The sequence below is a fragment of the Gallinula chloropus genome (genome assembly GCF_964237585.1).
Source record: "Gallinula chloropus genome assembly, chromosome: 17".
Taxonomy (NCBI): Eukaryota; Metazoa; Chordata; class Aves; order Gruiformes; family Rallidae; genus Gallinula; species Gallinula chloropus.
In genome coordinates, this window is record NC_140102.1 from 3,333,540 (window position 1) to 3,349,026 (window position 15,487).

Below are 15,487 nucleotides of genomic sequence, written 5' to 3' on the forward strand. Positions count from 1 at the left end.
GCATTACATTTAAAGAAAAGCAGGCTTTAGTGCTACCTTGAATTTATCCATGATAAACACTGTCACACATGCACACACACACATACACAGGTGATGTATGAAGTGTTGTCTGCAGCACGATCAGTTATTCATACTCCTGAAAGGACTAAGAAGAGGAAGGTTCACACAGCAGAAGAAATTCTTGTTCCAAAAGCCATTTTACGTGGCTGAAGTTCAGCACAGCAAAGGAAGAAAGAACTCAGTGAATACTTTAACTATCACATGGGTGATAAATAAATAAATAGGTTATTTGTCACTTTCATGCAACGTCTCACCTCCCTAAAAAAACTTCAATCAAACCTGCTTAAGTTTGCACACACCAGTTCTCTTAAGGACAAATCACAGCCAAAACCTTCCCAACCCAAATCTGTAGGTAAACAGGATGTCTTTCAAACCACCCACGTGCTCACCTTCCCCACTCTTTTCCTAAGTCACATCATCCCCTTCTAAACTTTCCATCTGCTTTGACACTCCCCTCCTGCCTTTCCAACCGTTCCCTTCAGTTACAGCATGCAGAAGGTATTCAGCACACTGGTATGGTCACTGCCCCACAGCTCCCAAAGGACCACTAATCGCTATCCCTGCAGGCACACTGGCCAGGAGATCAAAGATCCTTCCTGCTCTGCAGCCAAAGGCAGAAACTGCTTTTCTAAGAACTGACACACACCCCACTGCACTCCCTTCCTCTCATATTACTGTTTCTAGCACTATGGTCTACACCTCTAATTTAATATCAGCAGTACCTCTGTTTTCTAAGTTACTTAAACCCAGGTGCACATCACAGGCTAGAAGGATTTCAACAAGTGCTAATGTATTAGATGCACACAGAAAAATTTGTACCCACTGGCCAATTTTAAGGTTCAGCTGGATATCAGATTCCTTTTGACTTAAGTGCTGCATTCTTATTATAAAGATTAACAATATATATTGGCAAAAACCCCAAAATTATTACCTCATTAGGTCAGATAACAATAGAGGACAGTCAAAATACAAGTAGATTATATAATATTACTCACAGCACATCTTCCTAACTCATACTGAACAGTTTATAGGTACAGAAGGTAAATGAATGGTGATGCATCTAGTGCTGCATGGCCTTCAGTATTAAAAAAAGAAGAGAGAAACCTTGCCCTCAGATATGCATCAGTTCCCATGTCCTTGGGGAACCCCCCAGAGTCGGGATTTAAGGTACTGTGTAAGTTTAGCTTTTCATAGAAGAAAGGCAATGCATAATACACAGATTTGTCTGAAGCTCAGCAACAGCTCAAGATCTCTAAAAAGCCCTACAGAGACAGACTCTTTTGTCAGCTTTGCCACAAAGGTCTGCAGCTTGAGGATTTTTGCAAGTAATATATTTCCTGCCCTTGTAGCTGGGCTGGCTGCTAGTATGCTAGCTATGTGCTCTAATTTAATTAAATGTTTACAACTAATAAATAATCAATATCTTTCTTTACACCAAACAGCTACTGCTGACAGACAGCTTCACTACAACCCTCATGAACGTGCACATCACTAGTGTGCTGGCACTCCTTGGTGCTGGCAAAGTGAACAGCTTTAGAAGGCAGATGTGAGGAAATTAAGGAAAAAAAGGAAAGAAACAAACTTGGAGGGGGGGAGGAAATCAGAGCCATCATTTTGAAATAAGTAATTAAGATGTGTTCACTCATTTTTAATTAATGCACTATCACTGGATGGTAGAATTGGCTCTCAAATTACCAAACTACCATGATGGGACAAAAATGTAAAAATAATTATAAAAGAGAAGGCAAAAAAGAGATAAAGGAAAAGGTAAGAGGGCTGTCAATGGAACCACCAGAATGCAGTGAATTACCACTCCATTGAGGAGATGAATGTTTAAAATACATCACACCATAAAACATAAGCACACTTAGAATCCTTAAAGTCTCCAATCCTTGGCATAGATTTTAATTCTGCTGGAAAGAAATCCACAAATGCCACCTGCTGAGTTGATTGATTTCCCTTTAGCTGAATCAAAATACTAGTCTGTTAGGGTTACATCTCAAAGTGCTGTAACAGGGAAATAAGGAACGCAGAGAAGATCCGCTTTGGACCACAAACTTTTCAAGAAAGCAGCAAATCCTACATATTTCTTCTGTCCAGGAGCAGAATGGGGACTTGGTTTACTCAAACAACAGCACTTTGCTCTCACTCTCCTCTCCAAATCCCTTCACCTGCACTGAGTGAGCCTGCTGAGATTGGGTCAGCTTCCTGCAGAGCTTTGTGAAGAGCAATCACTGGCATACACATGGCAGATACCACCGTTCCTTTAGAAACACCAGGTTTGCTACACAAGAAGTCAGGACCTTACTGGTCAGTCTGGACACTGAATTGGACTTGACAAATCACTAGGATTTCTTCATTAGATGTCCTCTTGTCTCAGGCCAAGAGCCTTGTAACTTCAGAGGGCATCATGCTCTAGTTGGGGATATCACTTCCATCACTGTAAGCACTGACCTAAGCACACAGGTATACTTTGCTGACGTGTTTCAATGATTAGAGATACTCTAGGTTTGGCACCATTGCTACTGAGGGAATACCTTTGGCTTCAACAAATCTGCTGAACACAGAAATAAACTCAACAGGCTGTAGACACAAGTGAACTCCTCTGATTTCAAAGGGCTGTTGATCAGGGTCTGGTCTATGCTTGAACCTTAACAGCTGTTTTTCTGCCATTCCCAGGACTTTTGCTGTAGCACATTATACTCAAGCAGACAGTGGTCTCATTTTTGCAGGCATTCTGTTTATCCTGGATCAATCACACGGATGAGGTATTTAGGAATTACCTCAATATTAAAGAAAAAGAGCCATGAAACATCTGCTTTAATAATCTGAAGGCAACCAGCAAAACCTACATGGTCAAACTGACAGCAGAAAGAAGTACAATCTCAGCTTTTTTTGTTGTAGGTTATTTCTACCCATTTTTGTGCTGTACAAAATGGAGTGTTATATTTCTATAGTGATGGCTACACTTTAGACAATTTATTTAAGCACTTTAAGCCTTTAACTGATAAAACTGGCAGTTAAAATTGTCCATTTTATTTTAGAGTCCCAAGCACGTGCATCAGTAACCACAGGCCATCATTTAAGGGATTTGTTGTATAGTCTTCATCGCTACCCAATAACCTTCCTGTCCTACTATAATTAATTACCTAAGTTTCAAGAGAACATTTTTGAATGCTTGATCAGCCCATCTACAAAGTTCATTTGTTTATCACAGAATCTATTTAAATAAGATGCCAAGACTTTGCTGAGTTTCATATCACAAGTTATTATTTTCAATAATTATTAAGCATAGGGTTACTTTGTCTACCTGAAAATCAGACTACCTGTTAAGGGAAATGAAAAGAAGCTGTCATGGATATCAGTGCTTTCAGGTGCTTTGGAACAGATTTTAAACATTTTTCTGCTCAACCACTGAAACATTTCCAGAGGTTCCTGTTAAAGCAAGGTGTAAATTCAAGGGGTTTATCCCTATCAGTTGTGGGAGCAACATTTTGCTCCCAGTTCAGTCCCTAACGTGGGCACAATTGTAGCAGTAGAATGGAACTGAGTCTCTGTGACTAGGAGTGCTATAAGCACATTTATACAAATATATCATGGAAGTTAAACTTCCTCCAACAGTTCAGCTATAAGGTGTAAATATCCTGAGAAAACTCAAGATTCTTTAAGGATCAGGATTAGATAAAGTAAGATGCTTGTTGACCTTCCAATTGGGTTTGAATAAGTGAAACTCCCATTTCCTGAGGGCTTTCACAAACCAAAATGGAAATTAAAAACCCAGGCAAGGGTGAGCAAGGAAATGCAGGACCACCCTTTCTGTACTGAAGGCTAACTGATTACAGCAGGCTGACTTAGAAGAAGGCAGTAAGGGCTTTACCCTTCTACATTATCAAAAGAGTTACAACTTGTCCAGAGATGAAGTCCAGCAAGGAAGAGATTAAGAACCATCAAATAAAGCTAGCATTAGCCAAGAACAAAAGTTAAGGCTTACAAGTAATTACTTCTCCTTTGTAACAGCCTGGTGACTTTTTAATCCTTCTTCTGGCATCATATGCTCCTGCAGCACTTCATCTGAACCTAAACAGGCATCTGTTAAGCACATCACCAGCTCCACTATGACAGACCAACTCAAATTCCTATAACCTAGCAAGTTCATTTCTGGCATTGGATACAAACCAGTGAATTCTGATCTGTATTATTATTTCTTGGATTCCAATGTAAAAGGAATGTTCTTGGGGGGAGGATTTGATATGGAGCTGGAGCTCTGGGTGCTGAATTCACTGGAATGGTCATAGAGCTTAACATTTTTAAGCCATTCTTATGAGGTTGGTTTGAAACAACTTTCTTTTGGACTGTGAACTAAGGGTTTAGATTGTGGGTGAGAGATTACTGGCCAATGGCCATGTATCTTCGCTGACTGATGTCTGATGAGCCACTGAGCCTTCAAGGAAACCATCTGCCTGTCCCCTCAGCCAGAATGCTCCTAGCCAGCGAAAGCCAGCGAGGAGCAGAAGACATCTGCCTATGCAAAGAGTAGTGTGAGCAGCTTTCTCTGTACCTTCTATGGCCCTCACAAAGGCACATTCATAATTACTCTTTCTAGGAAATAAACCATATGAAAAGTGGCAGACAAACCTCTATCCCTCTCAGTTGAAGCTTCCACTGAGAATTTTCCAACTCTTAAAATAGGATCTTCTCCTTCCCTTTCATAACAGCTTTATCCACTGTCTCCTTCCTCCAACCTTAAACGCAGCTATAATTGAATGCTGCACCACAGTGATTTCCCCCCCAAATTCCATGTGCTAGAGTTCTAAGGAAAAAAAACCCTAATATTATTTACAGCACCACCACCACCTCCTAAAATCCCACAAACACTGTAAATAATATCAGCCCTCCCTTACACAGACTCCCATTGTCATGCAGCCCTCTACCCAGGGAGGTTAACTGTACTATAAGCATATTATACTAACCATTCTATCACACAAGTCCCACCCTTGAATTCTCTTCTGTGACTTCATCTTTCACTGCAAACTTCTTCATGCTCTTGCACAGCAAGTCACATAATCCAGCTCAGGAAATACAGTGTGGGGAAAGAATAAAAGTAGAAAAGATGCACTTAAATCAGCACAGATGTTTCCTTCACCACAAAATGTCAACAGCTACGTTTTCTAGTTCATTTTCCCTTCATTTTCTATACCATCACCAGATCTAGTGACTTCAGAGTGTACAAAATCTTTGTAGCAAGTATTTTGCTTAGAACTAAAGCTCAGCAAACGCTGCAAGAAATAAGCATCTGAATATTCATTGAGACCTCAGGAAAACTTAGGTGCACTCTCATCCCCATTAAGTTAGCTTTTTTTAACATCTAGAAAGGGAATGTTGCTGTTAGAAAGGCTGAGTGGAAATTAGAACAACAAGCTCAAATTCAGAACACATTTTTATCTGGGAGGTTAATTAACCATTGCAACAAACAAGGGAAGGGAGCTATGGGTTGTCCATGTCTACACAGCAAAACCAGACTCCTTTCTGAAAGGTACTTTTTCCTCAACAGAAGTTACTGTTTAAGTACAGGGATAACAGATCTCATACTCCTTTCTGGCTTACAGGTTGTACTGCTATGACCCTTCAAAAGAAAAAAAAAAACAAAAACACCAGATATACATTCTCTTCCAGCAAGAGAACAGAGAGACTAATTGAACATAGGCAGAGTCAAGTATCCAATGTTGATGGCAACTGCTTAAGACCAACTTTTGCACTTAGAAGTAAACTGTGGAAACAAACCTATATAGCAATAATTTGGGAGAAATTGCAGCCTCTTCTCAAATACTCTGTGAACACCACATGAGGACAATTTTGCCAAATAAATGACTGTTAATAACATGATTTCCTCAGTTCTTTTCCAGTTTTGATTAAGCTGATACCTGAAGTCAAAGGATAAGTTTAGAACTGCAGTGTTTTACTGATTGACCTGGGATTGTATATTCCTATTCACATATATAGGAAGTACATACCCTTGGAAATCAACCAGGCATATTTTAAGCCCAGATGTAGATGGAACCTTAATTAGTTTAGATCAGAGTTCAATTAAACCACATTCACACAAAGGTTGTCAGGAGACATGATAATCAGTTATTTGTTATAAATCCCCTATTTTCAGTGGGACAGATTAATTTATGTCATTCAGTATATTGTTAAGTGAAAAACTGCAATAAAATTCTATTAAGTATACTTTGTACCTTAGAGCAGCCAAAGCCTTCACTAAATCTCCACAGACATTTGCAGATTTAGCACAGAAGTGAACACTTCCCCCACGCATCTCCAGCAGAGGTAGAACATCAGCATTTCAGAACTGTCAGGAAAATGACAGAAGTCCCTAAAACAACGACTGACCAAAGGTACACCAGGAACTTCTGCACTTCTTTAGAACACAAAAACAAAGGGACAGTCACTGAAACTAAATGATGGCAACTCAAAGTGGATAAAAAAGATTTTCATGCCATGTGTGATACTAGATGACAGAATTCATTGCCAGGGAAGAAGGCTGAGGCCAAGAACTTATCTAGGTTTAAACTGTCAATTTGAATGTTTGGAAAGATATGCAGGCCATCTAGAGTAGTGTCATTAACTACATGTTAAACTCCTTGTTTGAGTATTTATCTATTAGAAATCAGGATTAGACCTCTGTATTATAAAGCATTATCCAACATCTGTCAGGTTGTTCCATTTTCCTCAGGATTACTGGCAGGACAGGCACATGTGTACAAATGGCAAGTAGCTCTTTTGCAAACAGAAAAGAGAATCTTTTAAAGTCTAATTTGAAAACACGAGGAAAACTTTCAGAAATCTCCACGTTAGAAATGTACTTCCCATCTTTTCCTGACAGCCTACAAGCTCCTGGTTTTGATAATTATGCTCTAATACCTCTCACCCTTTGCAGAAGTTCCAAAATATCCCTTTATTGCAAACCTATCTTCTCGATCGCCCTCAATTCCTGTAACTGAGACGTGCTAGTCAAAGGCTGGCTGACATTCAGAACCAAAATCTATAAACTGTTTTCTCAGACTGGTTGATGACCTTAAAAGCCTGTAAAACAAGAGTGTATATGCAAAGGTCAGTGATGGTTTCAGAACTCACTCCCACTCCCAGCGCTGACATTACCAATTGTCTGTACTGCTGAGGCCACCTGACATATTTAAGCCAGTTTACTGTTTAGAATCAGAGATAAATATCTGGAACTTGAATTTCCACTAATGAAAGCTTTTGTTAAGAGATAAGGTTTGGAAAACATCTATAGAGGCACCATTCAAATACTCAGCTTTCTTCCCCTAGCAGAAGCTGGAAATGTCAGTGTCCTGTGAGCAACATACAGTAGGTAAAATGTCATATGATGGCCTTTCCTTCCAACACCCATTGCCTCTTTGTGGTAAACTCCATGGATTCTGCATTCACTCATTGTGTCAGCACTAAAAGTCCTAAAGCAAATAACACTTAAGCTGATTTTTGTCTGATAGCTGTAGAGAAGAGAAGGAGGATTTAGGACAGCAGTTTATTCCCAGCTCCATCAAAAACACGCGGCAGCCATAGGAAACCTCTGCAACCCAGTTTCTCTAGTGATGAAATGAGAGAAGTTACCACTAACTCTGTCCTGTGATTAGAAATCACATTGAGTTCATCAGACAAGACTAGGTAAAACACTGTCTTTTACCACTTTTTCTTTAAAGCAGACAAAAATAACCCAGTGGAAGTCCCAAAGTGGGGAATAAATAGACAATATTATCAGATTTTTCTAATAACTAGTTAACTTTTTGGAAATCTGGAGTTTATATCTGCTGTGAAGGCACTCATTTTCACTGGAGTAGAGTTATATGAAAGACAGGCTTCTACAGAGGATGCCTCCAATTTAGCCCTACTGGATCGCTCACAGGAACCCCCATAAAATTTGAAGCCTTGGCCAGAATGTCACAGTGACCAGTTATATGAATCACAGATTTTTTTGTTCATTTAATTACTGAAGTGCCAGCTAGATTTTTTTTTTTGTTTGTTTAATTTCTAAAGTGTCATAAAACTTAGAACATGTAGGATGTAAGTTAAACTGGAAACAAATAGTTCTTGGCAATGTACCAATTCCCTGTCCTCTGTCTCTTGCTCTGGTTTAATAGCACTGTGCTTTCCTCTGCTGTTTAAGTCTTTGTTACTTGCTGATAGGCACTCACTCCTCTGTTTAGACATTAAATTGCTTGACACAGGCTCCTTGTTTAAAAAGAGATTAAGGTCCTAGAGCCTGAATGGAGCAATTTGCTCAGCACTCTCCACCGCAACAAAAATCAACAAGAACCAAGAGTACAAAGCTCAGTGTGAGTAGTTCTCAGATCCGAGCAGGATGGAGCTTTCAGCTTCACAGGTGTAGAAAGGGGGCACAGAGGTTTCATTACATGAACTGCAAAACTCAGGAAGAAAAAGGGATATTTTTTCGTGTAAATAGGTACATTTTGATAAACTAATCAAAAATAAAGCCAACCAGCAACATGAACTACAGGACTTGAAAATACATTAGTGCCAAAAGGCCCACACTGAGCTACAGTGCCCATTATACTCTGCATAAGGGACATTCCTAGATATAACCTGATAGGGAATAATTCTAAGGCAGAAAATGAAAAAAAAAGGAGCTCTTACCATCAAATCTGAACTAGGCTTTCCAGCAGCTTAATAATATACTTTTAGCATACAACTTGACATGTTCATAACAGGCATCCCATTTCAGGGCCTGTATTCTCAGGGTCCTTGACTCTGCCCATGAAACAAACCACTTCCAGACATCCCATCCTATCTCAGCAGTTAAATACACAACAGATGGAAGATTTTTTCCCACCACCTAGACAGGGGACTGAGGCAGTGTACCTGAATTGAGTTTTTGAGAAGTTTCTCTCAAAGCTAAACAGAGATCAGACATCTTTAGACTCATTTAATGTAGTTAACCATAAATCCAATCCTCCCATTTCGAAGTCTCCCTTACACATAGGGCAATAACAAACATGTCAGAAGTTGTGTGATTTTTTCTAGGGGATGGGCAATTTAATCTTGCTACTGCAAAGAGGCAATAGTCACATGCAAGCCAATGGGAACACTGCTGCAAAAGGGAAAGAGTTGTGAGTTGCAGATTTGGGCATCACTTCTTGGAAAAAAAAAATAAATTCAAGATTCTGTATTTAAAATGCACCATGAAGCCCCATGACACTGGAAATGCTGAAATAAGCTTTTAGCATTACATGGTCTGCTCCTTAACAAGTGCCCTGTGTTTTACAGGCGATACGAGTTATCTTTAGGTCCAATAATGCACCAACTGCCACTTGGATTCTCTGGGGTTTTGTTCACATGGTTGAGGGTTTTTGTGGTCCAACAGACTATGAATTGGCAACCTCAAGACACGTGCAACAGAGCAAACTCCCTCCTGGGCAGCAGCTTCATTTGTTCCATTGCACTTTCCTTAGACCTGTCATCAGCATAAGAACGTTTACATAAGAGCACTGATAACTGACTGAAGGGGGGGTTGACTTGGATTAGTGGCAGTTTTAAATAACTGCCTTCAATAACCCTTTCAGCTTCCTATCTTACAGTCTTGAGGTAGTTTTACTATTCAAAGGAATACAGAGGTTATTAGCAAAAAATATTTGCATCATCTTAGCCAGTACTCTTTGTACAACCTCTTGTTTTATTTGCCTTAGTTTGGGTGCAGAACCTGCAAAGCTTGGCAGCAAACTTCTCAAGGTATCTTTCCATGTTCAAGATCTGCACACAGGGTCACACAAAAGATTTTGACAACTGCTTAAAGTACTACACCACACAGCAACGGTGCAGTTCTGCATTCTGGGGAGATAGAACACAGATACATCCAACTAGCTGCACAGTGGCACCACACTAAGTGCATCAGATGAAGGCATCAAAGCCTAACAGGCTAAGATGGTAATGTGATGCAAGAGTGTTACTGTTAATGTATATAATTTGGCAAGACAAGGTAACAAACACTTCCAAGATGAGATTCTGGTCCATCAACTTTTTCAAGCAGTAGCTACCCACTCCAGGAATGTATGCAAATTTGATGTAAAGTATCTAATTTCTGGAGGAAAAGACCATGGAAGTACTGATTTAGATTAGCTTTAACCATTACAAAACTTCACTGTTAGTAATTTTTCTGACTTCTATGGAACTATATATAGTTATAGTAAATTATACTAGCTGTGAAACTTTTCTATTTGCTACACTAGCAAATTTCCCAGCCCCAAAGATCTTTTTCTAATTGCTTCCTGAAATAAAGTTTTTCTATAGTAAAGTTAATTTAAGGGTGAAGACAACCACTTACCCTTCTTCACTCTCCTCCTCCATGCAGGAATTTAAACAGTAACAGACATAATGCATCCATATTTTTAATACTTGCATGAATCAAATACTTGCACGTATGCATGCTGTGACTTAAAGGATGCCAGAATATTCCAATATCCTGGCTACAACCTTGCTAATCATCTCCATTTCAAAAATGCAATGAGGATTTATGAGGAGATTAATTGAGAAATGAGGCTGAGAGGGTGGGGGATAGCCTTGCCCGTTCGGGAAATGAACTCAGAGTCACCTTTAACCTCCAAGTAATTCTTTGTCACAGAGCACAAAGCAACTCATCATACCAGAACAGCAGCAGGAGAGAAGCCAAGCTGAAATCTATCTGGTTAAACACCTCCTTTCCCAGGGATTAATTAAAGGGATGGTTAGAGCACTGGTGTTATTGTGGTCATAACACCTCTAAGGGCTGTTTTTGAGGTGGTATCTCCTAAAAACTGACCTAAACTGCTACCACTGACAGAGCAGAGGCCAGTGAATACTGGAGTGAGCAGCTGCTCTCCAAACCCCAGTCTCATTGTGTCCTGACTCAGAAGCTTTGTGGCAGCATCCTAGCCCTCCACAGCAGCCACTGGGTAGTCTGTTCTGTTTCTGCCTTAAGTACCAATAGTCACAGGAGGGAAGAGGCTCCTTAAGCCCCAGTCCCTGCATCAGCTGAACTAAATCATTCCAATTTTGGAATTAGGATGCAGAAGCCAATGAGACTAAGTTCTTCTTTCCAAGACAAAGTTTGTACCAAATGAATAAATTCACAAGTCAAAACAACAAGGCATGCCTAAGATGAAGATACAAGAACCTGGATCCAGTGTACAAGCAGAGCAACAATCTGGTGAGCCTTCAAGAGGACTGATGGAGTACATTAATGAAAGTGGCAAAGTTGGTCTGCACACATCTGAAGGCACGACAGAGGAAGTCTGTAGTTTCTGGGGCTGGCAGAACACAGAATCCTTTACCAAGAATCCCACCTTAATGTTGCTTCTCAAGTGTGTTAAAGTCATTGGCAAAGACAAATGACAGTGATGGATGCAAGTTTGTTATGCTGAGTGCCACAAAACTGTACAGAGAAAACTACTTGTTCTCTTTTTAAGGGCTTGAGTGTGTCATGCTCCTAGAGAACTCAAGAATCAGCAAGACCTCCCTGCAAATCAATGAAATAGAGCCTCGATATACATTTTGCAAGTACTATTTTTGTCCTTTCCTAATATAACTCCCAAACCTTCCTCCTCCCCCACGTTGCTGCCACAGATCCTTAATTCACACAGCTAAAAACACACAGAATGCCTCCTACAATTTTTTCCAACAGGTGCAGTCCTTAAAGATATATATTATTTTTTCTTTCTTTGAAAATCATCCTCATTCAGCCTGGCTCCTGAGGGAAATCAATGAGTGCTCACTGAATATGTTTACATAAGATCTCCTTAGGATTTATGCTATTAAACATTAGGAGGGCTTTAATCTGTTCTCTAAGGGACAGAAAAGCCGATGTGGCTGGCTAAAGATGTCTCAATACAATGAATGCTGTCCACTTACAGCTGGCAGCACTGGCTGCACTAACAGGCTATTGGCTTTGCAGCAGGCAGCCACGCAGGCTCTGGTGATGAGCAGCAGTGGATGGGGCAATGGCTGAATAAAGGCTACTACTGTTCAGGACCCCCTGTCAGGGAGATGCAGCAAGCCCAAGGCACACTCAAAGTCCAAGAGGCTGTAAGACCCTGGCTTTGAGCACAGCCCCTACAGCTGGTCCTTGAGCCACCAACACTTGGCTGTCCCCACTGTCAGCAGCGGTGACCCTCTGTGCTAATGCACAGGAGGGAAGGTGGCCTGGTGCACTCCTACAGTAATACACAAACAAGCCTGTTGCATACTTTCGCCTACCCACATGTATTTTCTCACACTGATCTATACTGGACCCCAACTGCTTGTTCCCAGCAGAGTTTCTCAGAAGAGCCTCTCTACCATTGGAATTTCAGCACTGAAAGAGGTAAGTGGTTCACAGTTAAAATTAAACCTGGCAAATTCAAATTCCTAATGGACTCCACAACCACATCTTAAACTACAGTGCCTGTTTCAGGCTTCCCTGGAGGTAGAGAAATCCTTTTGCTAGTTCTGATTTACATAAAAGATATAGTTCTTCATAAAACTACAACAGTATGTACCATCACACTGAACTGTGCAGGTACAAGCACACATGCCACACATTTGTGCACACACATAAATACAGTTAATTTCTATATGATAAGCTATAAATCCAACTCTTAAGTCATGTCATGTCTGAGCAAGGAAAGAGCCAGAAACCTTCTCCCTCTTGTAACTTTACTGAAGCCAGATGTCTTACATCAGAAAAGACTGTGGTCTAGCATGGCTATTGGATCAAGACAATAGGATTTCAGTGATGATTAAAGATGCCTGTGGCTTCTGGGCAAGCAGGAACAAAGGAAACCCTTCTGTTGGAAGAGAGGTTAGATTAAATTCACTTCTGCCTCCACGTTTGCAGTTTTGTTTTGTTAAATAACAAAGGAGACAATAGTCACAGAAAGAATCTTTGAAAGAAAAAGGAAACTATTACTATACTGAGCAGTTTACAATGCCTATCCTGCAGTTCCTTTTGACTCCGTGTTTCCACAGGTAAAGCCAGCCAGCTAAAGCTGAGTGCTACAAGAGCCGTTATGTCATGCAAATTTAAGAATCAAAGTTTTAATGGGAATAATTTTTTTACTTTCAATAAAGGAATATAAAAGCCAATGCCACCCTGAAGTCCCAGAGTACTGTATTAACACCCTTGTCAGCTGTAGGTCTTTTAGGCTGCTTTTTTTCTTTTATAAGTGTATTTAAACCTGCCTGCATTTCAGTTTCTGAAGCTGTTTAGCAATGTATGAACTCCATTCTGGCCAGCTGTAACGTGCTGTAACCCAAGCAGGCAGTTGTGCTAGCTTCCTGGAGATCCTCATTCAAAAAAAGGAAGAGAACAAGAAGAGGTTTAGAGATTTTGTAAATGCTGAGCTGCTCACTGTGAAAACTAATGTCTGGTACTTGATCTCCCCAGAACCACAAGGCCTGAAAGGGGGGTAGGTGGGAAGGCTGGTTCCATCAACCCCCTTTGTGATGTTTCATTTCAGAGGCAATATCATGCATGGGATTTAAAAGACAGATACAGGCATCTCAGACCCTTGATGGATACAGAGCAGACTACATGAAACTCCTGCCTTGTGGGCTGCATGGTAAAAACCAGAATAAGTCTCTTCTTGGTATAAATTTAAAGGGAGGACCTACAATATGGAAAAATCTTCAAAGGCCAGTCAGGTTTCCAGTCCAACAACCCTGCCAAGTGTTCCTTTAATCCTTTATTTACCAGTAAATCTGCCGCTCTGTTCAGTGGGCTTTTATTGGTATTGGGTTTCAGCTTGAAACCTAAAAGCTGTAAGCATATGCTGTGTAGCCCTAATGAGAAACTCAATCTATTAATGGGCAGACCTTCTCCACAGGACCAGGTCTTGGCAACATGAGTCAGTTCCTGAACTTTCACCTCCCACTTGGCAGCATACCAGACTAACTCCACATCTCTCAGCTGGCTTACATTATCAGCTCATTATTAACATACATCAGGGCCAGATCTCTTTTACATGCACCCAGCAAACAGGAAACCACACAAGGGGAGGGCTCCTCATTTTTGTCTGAGACTGGAGCTCATAAAAATGACTAATTAGAACCAGCTATAGCAGAGGCACTGGGTAGATATGCCTGCATGTTCTCTGCCTGCACACCTTAGCCCTGACTCTGGATAAACACTGGGAAATGCTGTCAGTTCATGTCTGGCTTTAATAATCAGGCATCCCTTCCCTCTGCCACAGTATCTTAGTTATCACCAAGACCTTATGCAAGGTAGAGATGGGCTGTCCTCAGTTTGCAGTAAAGGAATCATTAGGGAGACAGAACAAAAAGGTTTTCTAATGTCACACAAAGTTTACAGCAAAAGAAGCTGGGTTGCTTGAAATCAGCTCCTCTGCATGGCCTCCCCCCTGCAGTAAAGAGAGCTGGGGGAACTCTTTGCAGCCAATTTCAAATGAGAATGGTGTGTATTTTACATCTATACACGCCTGCGTGGATTCAGAGACCAAGGTTCAGAGTTTCACTTTGAAGTGGCCTGCAAGCCACCAGCAATGTACACACCACACTTTGGGAAAGCATCACAGGGAAACTCTCATGATAAGAGTTGTCTCATCAAGCATGGAAGACAATTCTCTTGCACAGTAAGCAGTATTCTCAATGACATGCTACCACTTGTTAGGAGTTTTCCTACTTTTCCCCCCTGTCCCTTGCACAATTAGTATTTTTTAACTTCATTCTCTTGATCCCTTCTCCTTACCAGTCATCCTTATGCTCAGAAGATTTGGCAAAAGTAAAACATCTCTCCTCAAGATGCCTGGTTCAAATCTGGTCCAGCCAGGAAGTAACTGCAAGTTGCACCGACCTGGTAACTGTTTCCATATCATCTGAGCCCAGACTCCAGTGCACAATCAATGTAAAGGAATATGCACAGGGAGAAAGAAGGATCCAAAAAGTCTCTTCAGGTCAGAGAAAGGAAGGTATTAGTAACACGGATTAACCTAATGTGGTTACACAGCATTCTGTACCTGTAGTCATCTTAGGCTAAGGTACAAATCCTCTCAATGTATAGGGCTCACACCTGCTTTGAAGCAAGTTCTCAAGAAAACTGGCCTTCAGAAGTGCCTACTCTTTTTTTTTTTTTTGGCAGACCAAAAGGTAGCAATTTATATTCCTTTTTTGTAAATTAGCTGCAGTTAGTATTATTTTTCAGAGCTGATCTCATTTCATAACCTGCTTCCTATTCAGACTGAATTTATGCACAGAAAGTCAAAGCCAAAAATCTGTTCTCATTTAATCCACAGCAGAACAGGTAAAGAGTAAATATATTCCACCCAGGCTCTTGTCTTGCTGCTTCAGCCTCCCATAGCACAGCAGTAGGCACCATGAAGTTAGTAGCTGCCAAATGACCTGCTGTTCCAAGAGGGTTTTGTCA

The 15,487-nt window shown here is 40.7% G+C and overlaps 1 protein-coding gene across 2 annotated transcripts in view; it reads right to left on the bottom strand.

Moving 5' to 3' along the window:
• Window positions 1–15,487, bottom strand: part of TMEM132C (transmembrane protein 132C) — a gene marked incomplete at both ends in the record, with an annotated part of 208,518 nt that overhangs the window by 148,154 nt on the left and 44,877 nt on the right. The gene's annotated exons all lie outside the window — the stretch shown is intronic.